Source organism: Vanessa atalanta, chromosome 23 (assembly GCF_905147765.1).
Source record: "Vanessa atalanta chromosome 23, ilVanAtal1.2, whole genome shotgun sequence".
In the NCBI taxonomy this organism is placed as follows: domain Eukaryota; kingdom Metazoa; phylum Arthropoda; class Insecta; order Lepidoptera; family Nymphalidae; genus Vanessa; species Vanessa atalanta.
Window position 1 is genome coordinate 3,662,109 of NC_061893.1, and position 14,670 is coordinate 3,676,778.

The window sequence follows — 14,670 nt, forward strand, 5'->3', positions numbered from 1 at the left end:
GACTGGGTAGGTAGAACACAATCATCGATAATTGCAAAATTAAATTAGTTCGTACAATTATAACCATAAACATTTTTTTTTATTTATAACAGGGAGCAAGGATCACCATTTTTCCATAGATGTTGGACATTAAAAAAATATAAGCAATTCTTCATACTATATTCAATTAATTGTCATTTAAATATTTACTTTTGTTTGTAAATATACTGGCTCACTTAACCCCCAAACTATCACATACAAGGTATTGTTGTTCCGTTGTCTACAATAATAATCACAAACTATCGACAATTTCATCGACTTTTTCCTTCACTGTTGCATCTCGAAGGCGCGAAAGAGTACCTTCTCTCCACAGTCCGCAGCCACAGCTTAGTGGTACGACGTTGAACGTGTGTGCATGTCGCGTTGTGACTGACCCCTATACGAAACCAATTTTATTATCTGTGACTGACCAGTGCGACATTATTCCGGATTCCGTCGGATTGAGGTAACTTTATATACCTATACATATTTTTATTATAAAATGAAAGTCGGTTACTTTACAATTTTTTCAGTGATAGTGAAAGTTATTTTAAATGCAAAATTATAATATAATTCATTGTTGAATGTTTGTAAATAACAATTCGTTACAACACATCGTAGTGTAAATTTTTGTTTTTTACATTTCGCCTCCATTGTTTCTGCTCTGTTAATATTTAGCGAATAAGAAATTCTAAGATAATGACATCGTAAGGTTGTTCTTCGTTGACATATTTTGTGACTATCATACAATATACTACTTAGTATTGTCAAGTATAGCTTATAGTATATAGAAATGCCAAATTACTTGTGATATTTAATTCGAATTTCGCGCTTAATATCGCTAAAGACTATGTCGAATATGAGACACTTTCCTTTTTTGCAATAACAATTGTCAACCTTAACTGCCTAACGAGCCGAGGTGGCCCAGTCGTTAGAACGCATGCATCTTAACCGAATTTTCATGAGCTTAATTTGTGTTTATAATTCATATCCTGCTCGGCGGTGAAAAAAAACTTCGTGAGCAAACCTGTATGTGTCTAATTTCAACGAAATTCTGCCACATGTGTATTCCACCAACCCGCATTGGAGCAGCGTGGTGGAATATGCTGCAAACCTTCTCCTCAAAGGGAGAGGAGGCCTTAGCCCAGCAGTGGGAAATTTACAGGCTACTAATGCAACCCTAACTGTACCTTGCTGTGCTTGGACTCCTGAATGTGTGCCAGACTACCCACTAAAACCAGATTAACCCACTACATAATTCAGGGACAATACAGGAGCGCTTGCATATTACATATATCCTAGTTTATCTATATATCCAGACAGAGTCTCGTAATACAAAAGAACCAAAACAAACGAGCCAATATCATAATCTTGGTGTGCGTGTCATGTACGCGAGACACTCGCCAAACGTCACACTACTTTACTGGTGTTTGTGTACTTAATGGTCAACTGTCGGCCACTATTTTTTTCGACACGGTCTCAGATATTGTATCAAGACACGTTCTTAATAAACTAAGCAGGTTATATTTAATAAGACAACTGTAGCTGGTGTACAAATCCCAACCTAATATAGTCTACAAATTCACTGCCAATATTCTACTAATGAGCTAACCAATTTACTGACATAGTTTGGATGACGTACAATAATAAACATTTTTTCACATTAAAAATATTATGATTATTAAGTTTTTTTTTTTATAAAAGGTGTAGGTAAAGGCCACCTGTTAGAAAGTTACCAATGTCATCTACCTTGGGATCTAACAAGTTATGTCCATTGAGCCTGTAATTACAAATAGCGCACTCACCCTTCAAACCGGAAACAACGATACTAAGAGGTAATCTTTAGCGGTAGAATAGCTGCGGTATAAAAGGCAGTGATGGGTGGTATATTGTAATTACCGGGACTTCGATTGCTTCGACAACATCTGAGAATAGAGAAGACTGCTTTTGTTTTAATATAATTTATACCAGCAGAGATTTTTTTCAAGAGCCATGTCGGCCCAAGATTGTTTGATATTGATAGTCTAATTTCAATAAAACATCTGCCACACGTGTATCCATCAAAGTCCGAACTTCTCCTCGAAGGGAGCCTTAGCCTAGCTGTGGGATATTTAGAGGTTGTTAGTTTTTAGACTTTTGTGTCCAAGTATTTTCAAATGTTTTTAGTTTGTTTCATCCTATTAATTTAAATTCAACTTTTTTTGTGGCTTTTTTTAGTGCCAATAAGGCACAGATTATTTGGCCAATGTCACGTGCGGTGGAGAAGGCATTCCAATATATGTTTTATAACTCTAACCAGTTAACATAAAGTCGATGTTTTTATACCAATAATCACATCTCCATGGAATGTTGTTCGTGGATAATAGAAAACACATCTTTAACATTATTTATGTTTATGTTAATTTTGATATGCCTTATTAAACAGCTTATCAATTAACGGTAAACAACTCTTAAGAAAATTGGGATCACCTTAAAACATTGCTTTCAAAATAATTTTAAAGCTATTGATTGAACACATTCGAAATCAGAGCCGTATTCAAATAGAAAGCAGTCCCGATTGCGGAAGTGCCGAATTTTCTCTATTCTGATTTCATTATTAAGTCGATCGCCACCTGTAATAATAATTGGTATATATATCATTATAATAATAAATAGTAGGAGTTAATAAATAATAGTAGTAGTTTTTTTATAATTAGAATGTTATTAAAGTTCAAGTTTACAAGTTAATTTATTTTAATTTAAAAAATTTTTATTAATTATGTAACTACATACTATATTTAGTATTACGAAAAATTGCATGCAATAAAGTCCTGGCTTTATTTTATGCAATCTATGTTTAATTTGGATACGTTGTAGGCATTTAAAATGAGAACCGAAATGGGTTAGTGACTTGGCATACGAGGTGGAAGAACTTTGTGCAAGCTCCTTTGAGTAGATACCAGTCACTCATCAGATATTCTAGCGTCAAATAGCAATACTTAGTATTGTTGTATTCCGGTTTGAAGCGTGAGTGAGGCAGTTTAACTGCACAAGGAACATCTTAGCTACCAAGGTCAGTGGTGCATTGGTGTGATGTAAGGAATGGCTAATATTTATAACAACACTAATGTCAATCTGCGGTGACCACTTATCGTCAGGCTACCTATTATATAAACAAACACGTGAACCTTAACCGAAGATTGCGGTCAACACCGGAGACTTCTGCCTTTTTTATTTGCTTAATTTGTTTCAATGATTCAGCTCGTACGCAACGGTGAATTTACTTAATCCCTCACCACGTGAGCATCATGAGGAAACCCGCATATGTATACATATATTTTGGATAAGCTCCAAAACTTATCTTCAAGTATTCTTTGATTCAGTGGAACAATTACTACAGGACCAATTATAAACATAGAAAAGAATAAAGCGGAAATATTCGTTACAGATCTGATATGATTTACAATGTTTAGTGATTTAGATGGTTTAGAAAAAAATCCCCAGATAAATATATTACTAAATACACGAGAAACTGATATTATGGTATAAAACAAAGTCGCTTCCCAACGTCTGTACGCTTAGATCTTTTAATCTATGCAACGGATTTTAATGCTTTTTTCATCAATAAGCAGATTAAATCAAGATGAAACTTTATATGTATAATACATGCATATCAAGAATTTAAAATTTCCCAACAGGAAAGAAACAAGATTATGTTTTATGTTTGTTCTACAATCTTGAAATTATATTTAGACATTGTAACCGTGTGAAACCGAGACGGATGGCTAGTAATTTTAGTAATTTAATTGTATTTCATTAACATAACTATGTACGTATAATTTAATTAATATAAAGAATACCTATTTAGATTATTCCAATCCAAGAAGGAATACTAAACAAAACTTTGTTTAAGGTTTTAACATTGTTTTTTCACGTGAGTCTCGTGAACAAGACATTCGTCGATAATGTCAAAATATCGAGCTCCACCAAATAAATATAAAAAAAGCATGGTAAATATCCCGTTTTAATTACTTGTAGTAATAAAACTTTCACGTATATACACAATAGATCAGCTACATTGTGCACTAAAAACAATTCTGTTCTCAGTGATAAATATGACTTTATTTATAACACAACACTATTCCACTTTACTGCTTATATCAACTTTAAGTTACGGTTTGACATTTAAAGCGACATCAAATGTATAAAATGATTTAAAAAACAATTATTTTTTTAAAGAGGTTATATTGACTAGACAAACCAAAATAATTCAAATCATACAATAGCCTTACTTTGTTTATCCGGTGTCTAGACTGTTTTATCTCTTTCTGATATAGTCGATTAAACATTCGAGAGAAGAAGACAGCCCATTGTTTAACTGATCACGTTACCATTTAGGTTACATTGCCGTACTAAATTGTTACTCAAAGCCAGATAAGCTGTCAGTTTGCAGTCAATTTCTTCTATGGTTTCAATGTTGCGTAAGCCATAACAACCGAGATATAATCTGTGGTATTTGCAATTATACGAGTCCTTACTATTGCGGTCGCTCTTCAAATCTCTGAACCTCAGGTGTAACTTGTGTCTATCTGGTTAATTCTCATTGATTATCACTAGTACTGAAATTAACAAGTGGATTTTGATTCTGTAAGTGAAATCTCTCTACGCCCAAGGCTGTCTGAGAGATCGCCTTTAGTGATAAAGCTTTGTTTGCAATTTTATTGTCAATTAATCTGTAAAATTGTTTATTTACAATTGAGTACAATTGTTCCATAAAGATTTTTGTCTTTCTATTTAGCTTGTTTTACTTAACAAGGTAAGTTTAGGTGTTGTAAATTAACTAATGTTTATGGTATGATGGCGTACGCCTATATGTGCAATGTCGCTGGTTGAAAGTATTAATTCAAAGAGTAAATTATACTAACTATAGTAAGTTCCTTTATTTAAAAAAAAATGTATACTACAGATTTCAACGAGACAACAGCAGAACATAGCTTTTCAAAGTTATTTTTCTGACAAATATTTGGTATAGAATTTCATAGAAATGATTTATTCCCAGAACGTTTAATCTAAAAACAATATGACTATAATAAAATATCATTATATTCGTTTTCGAAGATCCTATTAATTATAAAGCCCCGATGAAAACACCAGTAGTATCTCACTTCGTATCTCACTCGCAATGAGATGAAAACCGACTGAACGTGACACGCTATTTGATGCGTGTGATTGAATATTATTTTAAATATTACATACCACTTTCTGACATTTTATGATGTGTTCGATGAGTATCGATTTTGTTCTAACACAATAGATCTACAGATAAAATTTAATTAAATAAATACGGAAATAAAAATCAGACAATTATTATAAAACATAAGAAGTCACTCTAAAAACGGCGAACACAGATTACACATTTACAAATGAAAAGTCAATAATTATTAGACTTAAACTGTACAATTTACGTTATTTTCCATCAGAACATCAAATATTAATGGAAAATGTCATATTGTATGCCATATAGCGATATACCACCGCATTACGTCAAAAGGGCGTGAATCAAACTTTCTCCAAAACCGGACGCTTGTGACATTCATAGTATGGAATACCTTTTTCGTTCAAAGAATAAGGTCAAGAATTCTTTCATTCGTCATAAACATAAATAATGTGAGTATAGAGTTACACACAGAATTAAACTTCAGATCGTTCATTGATAAAAATAACCTTAACGCTATCCGAATAAACCAGTGAAATAACTTCACTTGGTGACTTTGTGAAAGCCTGACTCCCACATTCGGTGGAATGTAGGATGAGGGTGTTGATTGCAAAACAACAATACTTAGCATGGTTGAGTTAAAGTATGAAGGGGGGCCGAGCCAGTGTAATACAGGGACCAGAGACTTCTTGGTACTCAATTTGTGGGTGCGATGATGATGGCTATCGTTCTAACATCGCCATTGTCTATAGGCTTACCATCGGGTTTTCCACTGCTAGTCAGCCTACAAAACCACAATAATAAAAAAAAATATGCTTAAATATAAATGAACATTTCTCATTAGATGATTTTGACCGTTTTTGCTTTAAATGAAAATGTCAATAATGATCAAGAAAGTTAAACAAAGATTTATCGTCAAATCAATAGCATATTTCCGCCTTCACAGCCATTGTATTTAAAAACGCACACAATAGCGAGAATTGAGAAATTAGTTTTGTTTAAAAGACAATCTCACTTCGCTACAGAAAGTAAAGAAAAGAACTTCAGAATGATTAATAAAACTGCGCCTTAAAAAAAAAATATAAAATTTAACTATTGGGTATTTGTATTCGATATTACAAAAAACGAACTAATTCACATTGGACCAATTGAGTAATTATAAATTGGAATAAACACATTATAATATAACGTTTATTTTTTCGACCTTGGCATAGAAAGTCGACCTAAAACCATTACGATAAACTCGTACTATAAAGCAGGACAGGTTGCTATACTTAATAAATTTTATAAATTCGATAATCATGAAATCAATATGAAATATTCAAAACCATTAATTCCGATATATTTATACAAAGAATTGTTTTTTGTCACTAGACTAGTAGTTGGATATATGGTACAAACCTAGTCAAAGATATGAGCGCTTATTATATAAATAGATAGGATTCTTCCCAACTATAATTTTCAACTTATAAGCTATATATTTAAATAAGAAAATATACATCGTTCAAAAACATGAATATTATGAATGTAACATTGTTTTGAGAAAACGATTTTAAATTTTCTATGTTAATTAGTTTCTTGTTTTCTGTCGAAATTAATATTAATATCTGTCCATTCATATGTCAGTTAGGATATATTTGTGTGTCATACTTTCATATTTTACTACATTATACTATCTGTGGTAGTCGACCACAGATAATATAATGCATCGCTGTTCCATTGACATATTTGTCAGAACCCTTTCAGACTCATCTCCATACAAAATGTCAACCGCAAACAGTTGTATTGGTTACTTTATACCGTCAGCGTAAAGATAAGTAAATTGTTAAAGTTTTCAGAATATAGGTGTGAGCACATAGGTACAAACGGCTATGAATGATTTCTATTTAGATTTTGGTAATCTGTGGTTAACCAAAAGTTCTTTGACATTTGAGTTTGGTGTACTATAACATCTAATCCATAAAAAATCCTTTGTATAATAATGAATTAGTCATTAATGGGTATTAATTATACGAAATTAATAATTATTAATGAAAAAAAATCACATCTAAAAGAACGAAAATTTTCTTATTTTTAACCAATTTAAACCTTTATACTAAGGTTAGTTAATTTGTTACATTTTCTAAAAAGCCCGCCAAAAATCCCGTCCATTCTTTCACAGATAAAAAATATCGTGAATAAGTAGTAATTTAAGAAAATAAACATTCGATTCTAGTAGACATTATGAGACTACTATTTTTAACATAACAGCAATAAATATAATAAAATAAATATATAGTTACAATTATTAATATACAGATTATTATAATCAGTTAACACTTCTTGTATAAACTCAACTTAAACACTGTATAATGCATTAAATTATGTTAAATTACATTGTTGTAAATTATATGTAGATCCAGTTTCTTGTGTTTTTTTTTTCTTTTTTTCAATTTGCGTAAGATGTTCGAAGTTAAAGCGTGCTTCCTACAAAATTTCATCAAATTCAGTTGAACTTTTTGGTCGTGAAAGAGCAAAATAGAGTTATTTTCGCATTTATAATATTAGTATACATCAGCTTCCCAGTAAAGCTCCCAGTCGGCATGGTTTCCCGACATCTTTAACAATTAGCGCCATGTTTTAGTTAATTTAGACTTAAAACCTTGATGTATTTTACACTTAAACCTTCCTCATTAGTCATTCAGTGCACTGGTGAAAACCATACCAAAACCCGTTATGGTGGTTTTTGATTATATCGCGTTCACACAGGCAGACAGGTGCGGCAGGGAACTTTGTTTTTTAACACGTGAAGCGTATGGTGGTTAATCGATAATAACTATATTATAAACGTCATATATTTGATGAATGACAGTTCATTTAATAATTTATAGTCCAACAAAATAAGTTAACAGAAAGTATGACGAAATCGTCGCTCAGGAGCTCGACGTCTAAAACTACACTTTTATTTTCATTTTACAATCGTGCGAGATCGAACCGAACCACTTTCACTTCCACTCCGAACTATAATTTAACTGAACGAGTGCTATTAAATCGGATTCATATGCCCGTTCATATTACGAACATTCATAGCTGTTAGTAACACGCGATGTAGACGTTTTTAACTGTAAGGAAAAACAACTTCTGATTAAATGGGAATTTCCATGAAACAAAGATGGCGCTGTGACTTTTCTTTTACAGATTAAAAAAAAAACTGCTTTTAATTTTTTAATTTTTTAATAATTCGACGGTCTATAACGGTTTTATAAAAGTACTACATATATTTTTCATAATTATATATTTTTTTATTTCGACAAATATTTATATTTTTAATGTATACATAATAACTATTGTGACTAGGATTTATTTAAATGACACGTACATCAATAAAATATTATTATTTTTAAATGTTTCAAATAAAAAAAAAACGATTATTGAAGACCTGTAAACAAAAATGGCGGTTTGACATAGGTATCTAAATATTTATACGTAAAAAGTAATTATAGCGTGATTTTAATTTGCTTTAAATCATCATTACATTCACTCTCGTAGATGTGTATCTACAATCATTTACAAAGTATAATTTGCTTTCGAGTGCTCAGTACTATATATTATTATGAGCATAAATATTATTGTTAACACTTTTTGTATTAATCGCGTCATTAAAAACAAAATAATATTATTACAATTATTTGAAAATAGAACACATTGTTTAAAAGAGTTTATATTGTTACGAAAATTATGTAAATTATCGCTACTTTTATTCGACGTTACCAGAAAATTTAAACAAGCTATTTTGAGCAATCGTAAATGCAATTACCAAAACTACTTAGAACATTAATTAAAACAGTATTTATTCATCGCCGTAATCAGACACACGCTTACAATTGATTGCTACGTGTGAAACCGCTTTTACGCTAAAAAAAATATCTGCTAAGTCCGCGGCTTAGCCTGCGTTTGTCAGGGATCCTTCCTTAGACTTCAAATTGTTCATACCAAATTGCACCAGATTCGGTTCTGTGTAACATACATACATGCAAACAGAGTGACTTTGGCATTTGTTATATACATAGTATGGATTAATGGCCTTCACCTATCAGTATGGATCAAATATTTATATTGTGTTTTTTTATTTCCATTTAAATTTTAACTAACTGATCGTGCACAAATTTTCGCATAACGTTACTGATAACAGTACAGTACATTGATAATGTAAAAGATTGTTTTTAATTATATTTTTATAATTTTAACGGTTGAGAGATCTTTATATAATATATTCGTGTTATACTAACTTTCTTTAAGTAATTATTTAATTAAACCATTTTTATGTTTTATTGTTATTGCGTTCAGTTTCACGTGCGAATTTATATAACATTCATTCGTTGTTCATACATGCAATTAATTTTACATTGAAACATTTTTTGATTGGATCTTTTTTCAAACATTCGTATATTGTATTGTACAAATTGTTTTTGTGTAGAACCCTTTTACTACATTGTTTTATAATGTTGAATGTTGTTTGTGTAAATGCGAGTGCATAATTGAGTGCATCTAATGTGTGTGATGGCAACGATTCGGAATGTAGAATCTAGACGAATTAACGAGAAAATCTGTGTTTACTCTTATAAACAAGTCGAAAAAAATTATTATTATTATTAACAATAAATTAATGTAGCTTGTGTCATGCGAGAATTAACGAACGCGACGCAGTTACGATTTCATATCAGCTTTACGAGAGTAAATTTTATTTAATAATACGTCTATTCTATATTTTTTTAGGTCTATGGATTAAGCTTATTATGTTGCTAACAAGTCTCCAAAACTTCGACCGTGACTAATTTCACTACCAACAAACCATGAAACTACTGAGGTCCTATTAAACAAATCTCTACTAGAGAACATGACACTAATTACGTGTTAAAATTTAAAAAATAATTCATTTTGATGCGTTCGTGTTTTCATTTTAAACACTTTCCGCTGTGAATATAATAAATAATTTTGTTTAGGTAGCATTGATTGAAGTATTTTTATTAAAATAATGCATCTATAGTTATTTTCCTGTAACATATAAAGAGGCGGACGAAAAAATGGGCCACGTTTTGTTAAATGGTCACCACCGACCATATCCACAGATAATGTTTTCAATTGGTTATCTTTAAATAAAAATTATTTCAATAACCATCAATATCGATATCTTCTAGGCGTCCCCTGAAGCAGGCTCTTTTTAGTTACTTTACAAGGGCACTATAACCAGTAATCCAATATATCAATACGTAGCAGGTACCTATAGTATGTTTTAAAAACAATTTTAAGGTAAAAATACCTATAGTGGAACAGTAGGTCGCTTTTACTCGTCTGCATAAATTTAATGAAACCAGTCAGGTTCACTGACGTCATCAAAACGCCTGATCTTGGTATTAATGCAAAATTATGCCAAGCTTTAGGAATTTTTCCTAAAACATAATAAACTACTTTCATTTCTATTGATAAATAATTTTATGTTATTATGATGTTGGTTAACCTCAAACAGATTAAGATAGACTTTGAAACCGTTAGACAGATCACTGTTATGTTTAAACTATCAACTCGTTTGTTATTCGCTGCTAGACAGCGCACATCTGTCCCGTTCTGCATGACGATTGGTTTATAAACAAACGCAGCACAACGCATTGGTATTGCTAGTCGAAAAAACTTAATGGTTGTTTTTCTTCGTATCGTCGTCCATCCGATTCAGTTAAGGCTTGTGTGAAGTTTTCTAGCATTTAACTACACATATAAGGATAGTGTTTTTTTATATTCTAACGATAGTATATTCAAGGATATTTAAAGAAAAATTGCCACGAATGCCGGACAATAGTTCATCTAAGATATTTTTTTTTTATATAATGTTAGTTGTAGCCCACACCTTCGGACTTTTAGCTCATAATTATTAAAAAAAAAATAGTAAGCACATGAGAACTCATTACGCTACGCAGAATATCAATGACACATCAAATAGTTCGACACTCAATACTTACCAACTTTACATAAAGTTAATTCCACACAACTATAATATTACAAAATGAATTCCCTAACACTTTCGCTGGAATACTTTCGCTTCACTTTCGAGCCTTCTCAATCATTAACATAATGTGTATATTATACATTAAACGCAATTAATTTATCATTCAATGTCAGCAGTGTTAGGAAATTTCCTATATAAATTGGTAACAAGCAAAAACAGTAGAAAGCAAACTGTTTACCTGTTAAAATTAAGATTTCGACCGCAATTTTGTATTGCGTAGTATTTCGCCCCGAAATTACTAATCGTACGTTATTCGCAACTAGAAAGCGAATCGCTTAGCGAATAATAATTGCTACTTAACATTGGTATCTATCGACGTCGCTTTGTTACTGCCCTTAATTAATCTTTGATGTTCAAAGACATTAATGCTTTTTTTGTATTGTTCGTAAATAACCTTGTGATTGAATCGAATGGTTATGTTATATTTTATTAGACTGAGTTTTGTCACTCCCGTAATTTTGTGCTTTAATTAGTTATTATAAGTACAGCGACTATTTATAGAACAATCACAACGAAAGTAGCTCTGTCTGTCTGTTACGCTTAACGGTTAAGGTTAAACCAGTGATTCGAATTTGTTGAACTTTGGTATCCAGCAAGTTTAAACTCCAACGAAGGACATAGGCTTTTTATATCTAAAACACACGACCCCTTAACACGCAAAAGAGCTGCGGGCGAAAACTATTTGTAAAATAACATGAAAAAAACCCATTTTTCTTTCGCTGGTTAATCTCAGGTCTGGTTTTTTTCTTTTCAGATTTTGTATTGTATTTTGTCATTCAATAAATACATCTACTATCAGTACGTGTACATCTACATTGAATAAAGGAATTTGAATTTAAATATTTACGACGGATTTCTTTAACTAGAAAGCGATTCGTTTTACTAATACTAATAAAATTGGTAGCTTTTGTTTGTATGTTGGTAAGACTTTCGCCTCGTCATTGATCGAACGAGTTCGATCGTAATGAGCGAACATCCAGCGTTTTTTGTACTTGCAACGTTTATTCGGAAACACTTGAGCAACCGCGTGGTTTTTATCGAAACTGTTAACTTGGCGATCGATTTGACTAATCAAGCGGAGACAGATATGTGCATGTAGCATGTGCATGTAACAGCTTGTAGTTTACAACTGGGAACATTCCATTTCTTTCATTGAATAACTTATAAGATTAGAGACAGAAATACATTAATAAGAAACATTAAATTGTTTTATTTTTCAAAGAAAAAACATATTTATAATCAAAGCATTTCACGTAACCAATAAATTGAATACGCTAGAGTTATTCTGATCAATCTAAAAAATCAAGTGTCTTTATTCAATAAAGAAGCGTTACATTTTCTTATTGATAGTCAAAAATCTTCCTCCGGTTCGGAATTAAACACCTCGAACCTGAAAAGAACCGGTGAAAGAAACTGAGTAGGATTTTTTTTCCTGAAACATCTGTTATAAACTAGCATCTCACTATTGAATTCATTAACCCGTATTGTAACAGCATAGTGGACTAAGCTCCAAACCTCCAATCGAAAGAAGGCATTTGTCCAGCAGTGGAACGTTATAAGGCCGTTATTTTACTATTATAAAACACTCTGTGTTTTCTCATTGAATCGCATAAATTAGCTAACACTTGAATCGGTTTTCATAATTTATTTTATAGTAACTAAACGTTTATACAACGTATGCAGTACATATATATAATATATTTATGTACCAGTGTTTTCTCTTCTGACTCATTTGTATGCGTCGAAGACGATCAAGGCAGCACAGATACCAAAAGTGATAAGCATGAATGTCATATTAGGCTACAAAAAATGAAAGGCGAGGTTTATTTATATGTTTTCTAATTTTTTGTTTACTCTTTAAGCAAGTTGGGTATTTTCCCGGTAATTATTTTATAACGCTGATGAAAAAGTAAACTAAATATTTAAATTTATGTCTTAATCGATACCGGAATTTTAAGGGCGATGTTAATTCAATACTATAGGCATTTTTATTGAAATGCAATTTAGATTGTTTTGTTGCCTGGCATACAAAAATTTACAAGCACATTAAATCAAAATAGATAAATAAAATAATATATATATAACAATGGCACGGACAAAACGTTTGAAAGTGGCACCGATAGCCGAGAAGTTTTGTGGAAGGCGGCTATCATGCTATGGGCATGTTATGCGGAGGAATGAGGAACATGTTGTGAGGAATGTCTTGAGCATGAACGTGGATGGATATAGAGGAAGGGGACGACCAATGAAAAGATGGTTGGATTGTGTGAGAGATGACTGAAAAAATGTTACTTGTGAGATGACGTCAGATAGGGAAGTATGGAAGAAGAAGACATGCTGCGCCGTCCCCAAGTAAATTGGGATAAGAGCAGGAGGATAATATATGATGGCAGGGACAGGACGTCTGTCGAATACGATATTAAAAAAATAACTCATTAAGTTATCCGTTCCTTTTGCCCTTAAGTACACAGCTCAGCCATGTTTCGTATTACAAGTCATGAGTAAACCATGTTCGATGAATAAGTACCACACACGGTAAGTCACGTGCGTGAGTCACCGAGTCCTACTGGTGTAAGTTTAAAAATGTTTGATATATTAAAAACAAGCGACTCGCCCCGCCCCGCCTTCCCATGTTTGCTAATATAATATAAATGTAACTTACACTCTACGCACTCAATAATTTAGCGTTACTGATTTTTGGATCGTTATTCTTTCACATGGTTTACGTTAACAGAAATCGTCAAATAAGGAAAATCAAAGCGTCCTTTCTATTGTACACAGTATATTACATTATTTAAACTCTTTAATTGTCATTGTTTTAGTTCATACGGTATTTTAATAACAATTTTATTTATTTTCATTTAATTATTCTCAAAGATTTATTTCATTTTGTCTGTTATGTAAAACTTATGTATGTATTGTATTTTATCATAACAGCGAAAGCAACTTCGTTTCAACCGGGTGTCTTACCTCTTTTTTATATAGAATTGGAGCCTTCATTAATAGAATTACCCCCAAGAACGAATTTTACCACTATAAAATTAGTATAGAAAACTATCACCCGCAAATGTTCCAATGTTGACCAAAGGCCTCTAGTCTTGAGGAGAAAGTTTGTGGGTTATCGTTATTGTTGGGTTAAAACACATGTGACATAATTTTATTGACACATACAGGTTTCCTCAAGATGTTTTTCTTCACCGCTGAGCACTAAATGTATTATAAATTCTAATTAAGCACACGAATACTCTATCAGATGCGCACGTTTTGTTGGAGACATATAAAAAACAACATGCAGGATTTAAGTCCTTTTGTATATGGAATAGATACTATAATCTATTTTATATACAAAATCTTAACCGATGATTTCGGGTTCAAGCCTAGGCAGGCACCACTGAATTTTCATGTGCTTAATTTGTGT

General features: G+C 31.9%; 1 protein-coding gene across 1 annotated transcript in view; it reads left to right on the forward strand.

Moving 5' to 3' along the window:
• The first annotated feature begins 379 nt into the window (after nucleotides 1-379).
• LOC125073139 overlaps nucleotides 380-14,670 on the forward strand; it is a 38,749-nt gene continuing 24,458 nt past the window's right edge. The window contains exon 1 of the mRNA XM_047683842.1: nucleotides 380-484. The gene's annotated coding sequence lies outside the window, so the exon portion shown is untranslated. The remainder of the gene's footprint in view (nucleotides 485-14,670) is intronic.